This window comes from Triticum aestivum, chromosome 5B (assembly GCF_018294505.1).
Source record: "Triticum aestivum cultivar Chinese Spring chromosome 5B, IWGSC CS RefSeq v2.1, whole genome shotgun sequence".
NCBI classification, from domain to species: domain Eukaryota; kingdom Viridiplantae; phylum Streptophyta; class Magnoliopsida; order Poales; family Poaceae; genus Triticum; species Triticum aestivum.
The window spans coordinates 326,247,542-326,251,193 of record NC_057807.1 but is presented as its reverse complement, the minus strand read 5'-3'; positions in this window follow the sequence as shown (position 1 = coordinate 326,251,193).

The window sequence follows — 3,652 nt, the reverse complement described above, 5'->3', positions numbered from 1 at the left end:
TGCCATCGCTTGAGGGCAAGGCTTGGGCAGGCACAAATGGAGATTGGGTTGTTTACATTGGGTCCAACTGCGAGTGGGAACTTGTGAATGTGTACACTCATGACCGGGTTCCACTTCCAAAAATCTCAGCAGACTGCCCAGAGGTTGAGCACACCGGTATTGTACGCACATTCAAATACAATCATGGTGACTGTCTTCTACGGAAGATAGCAATTTCTCGAGTTCCCAACCGCTCTTGGAATTACAACAACTACGAAGTTGTTGCTATCTTCGACAAGCTTGTTGCCATCCTTAGTGGTTTGACTGGATGGATATTGCTCAAAAATCAGTTTCTGCACACGGATGAGTACTGTGATGCAATTCAATACGAGGGCCTTGTGTTTGCTGCCACCACTCGTGGCACTGTTTTTGCATGGCATCCTCGTTGTTTCGGTACGTTTGTCTTCCACCATAATTATAATTGTTTCATCCACATGCATGCCGGTTAGCAAGTTTACCTTTAGGCTGGTCATAGTGGGGACTAACTTAGACTAGTAACATGCATATGTTACTAGTTTATGTTACTACCTCTATAGTGCATAGTATCTTAGATTAATATCATAGGTGGTCTCATTTATTTCCATGCATGACACATAGTAGCCTCACATTTATTATGTTATGGTATCTACCTATGTTACTATAACCATCTCTCTCTTCCTTAATTGCCTGCCACACAAGCATGTTTGCGAGTCCCAAGTGCATGATACTACTTATGTTACCCCCACTATGGCCAGCCTTACTAATTAACCTTCTTCTTGTGTTTCCAAGGTCCTGTGAACATTCCACCACCTATACTTGAAGATTTTTATAACCAAGGGGGAGATGATGATGGTGATGATCACAAGCATGAGGACGAGCAGCGCCCATATACTATTTGGCACCTGGCAACTAATTCTGATGGATCACCTCTTCTCGTGTGTATACAGCCCACTGATGATGTTACTGCTAAGGAAGCAGGTGTAGTCTCCCATGGTCGCACTCTCCGGACCTATTCCAACACCCATTGCATGGTATTCGGGATGGATACTAGTGTGCTAGCGCCAACTCCTTCTCCCTGGTACAGAATTGATAGTCTTGGAGAAAACTCGCTCTTCCTTGGACAAAACTATCCAATGATGGTGAAAGGCGATCCAACTGCTGTTGACACAACGTTACTACCATTTATGAGAAGCAAATGTGTCTATACCTCGGACATTTGGGTGGTTCCCTACCCTGGTACTGATATAGTAGGCCGCTTCAACCTGGATGATCAGTCCTGCGTTGATCTCCAGATCGACAATGGATGGACCGTCCCAGAGAATATCTTGTAGTTCAAAGCAAGTGTTTCCAACACCGAGGAATGGTTGAGTTGAAGTTCATTTCATTGCTTGTTATTTGTTGTGTGGTGAAATTTTTTTATTTATAATGTATCCTCGTTGTCGATGTGGGTTGATGACCTGTTGTATGTAATAAAATGATATGCATGTGATAAACTTACTAAATTTATGAATGGCTTTCGAGTCCGCCTTCTATGAGTGACGTGCGTTGCGACAAGGCATAAAAATATTTTCCCCGAATACATAATTGTACGTGCATCTGCAACAGATTATCAAATGAGGCCCATCACAATTAGTAGTACACTATTTGTACTAGCTTCACATGCTTCGCGCGTCGTGCGACTGTTTTTAATGTAGCCATATTGTACTAACGTAACAGAACCTTGAATCCTCGATACTAGTAGTACTATATAGTAAGTAGTAAAGGAGTTAGTAGGGTGGGGCATGGGCCAGAACAAGCATTCACGTCCAGGAGTACGGCACACGCCACCAGCACGACTTCCATCTAACACCATATTTCTTGGAGTCCGTCCTATAGCAATCTCTTCAACCTCATCGTTTCTCTAACTCAGCATCACGCGGCGGGCGAGGTGGGGGTTTGCCGATAGTTGGTTTCCTTAACTGTGTTCCCACTTGTAAGGCCAACTGCAACGCACGACCCCAAACGGACCTCCATTTTGCACGAACTCCAACGATAATTTTGACTAGAAAAGCAAGACCAAAGAAAACAAGAACCACAAGAATACATTTTACTACTCCTGTAAGTTGGATTAGTGCCTTCTCAATGCATTCATTATTGATCTGCGGAGGCTCAATCTTGCGTGCTTCTTTCTTCTTCGAGTGTAAAGAAGTAGACGTTGCTTCCTTGCATCTTGTCTCATGTCTAGCCTCTATTCTAGTACTCCCTTCGGTCCGTTTTTCTCTGCGTCTAAGCAACAACACGCATACCTAGTAGGAGTATCAACAAGTGCACTAATCTCATCTATAGCCTCTGTGCTAGCTAAAAGTGATAGAACATCTACTAAATTGCGCTCTATCAATATATGGATGTACTCTTCTTCCCAATACAAAAACTTGCATCCATTCTACTCCCTCTGTTGCACAATACATGCCTTCTATTTGTCAAAATATATATGTATCTAGACATGTTTTAGTATATAGGTACATCCATTTTTGGACAAATGGAAGTCAAGTATTTTGGAACGGAGGGAGTACACAATGAAATTTTTATGTTAGCACAACTAGTCTAATCCGAGAGCACAACCGAAGATTTGGTCGGGACATCCAGCATCCAGGTCGTGTCATGAAAGAAAATAGAGTGGTAGTTGAAGCCACGAGATGTGCATCTTGGGTTAAACTGTAAATAGAATCTTACTACTCTTGAGTAACTCCAAAAGCGGCCATCGAAGATCTTTCTTGGATTTGTTTTTCATCACTAGCACGTCAAGGTGAAAGATGTGCAGGTTCAGTGGGTCCGCTTGCGTTTTCACTGACATGTGGGACCGCATGTGAGCAAACAGATGATGGGATCTGCGTGTCCGCTGGCTGGCTAAGAAGAGAGATAAAGGAGGGCTGAGCACGGACTGCAGGAAATTTGTTCTACGTACCTCGATATAGGCTCAATATAGTGGGGTGGCATGGGCCATAACTAGCATTCACGTCTAGCAGTACGGCACACGCCACCCACACGAGTCCCATCCGACACCAATTTTCTTGAAGTCTGTGCTACAGCCATCTCCTCTCCCTCCTGTTTTCTCAGCCATCGCGCAGTGGGCGGGGTGGGGGTTTGCCGATAGTCGGTTTGCTCAACTGCGGTCCCACTTGTAAGTGAAAATGCAACACCGCACGCATTCCTAATTGAGCGGCGTTCCGGACCAACCGTGTGGCGGTGTGACGCGAACACGGCAGGCTTTTCCTTTTGAACTCGTAACTTGTAAAATTTGGATCTGCTCCATGGCGCGATCGATAGAAAATAACGATTTTGCCTAGAGTAATGAGAAGTTTGGTTCTGGCGCCGTTCATGCATGGAGTACGTACGAAAATTATGAAGTTGATGCGAAAGGTAAGATAATTACTATAGTATCATATACTACTACATGGATTTGACGGAAAGATTAAAATACATATGGATCCATCAACGACATCCTCACGCCCTAGTGCGCCGGGTCACCAACCGACGTGTGAGGAGCAACGGTGTTGGCGGCGAGCTCACCGTGCTTCTGAACAGTGCCGTCCAAGGTTGCCCTGCGGTCGAAGAAGGCTAGCATCCTATCGTCCTCCTCTTTCATGTAGTAGTC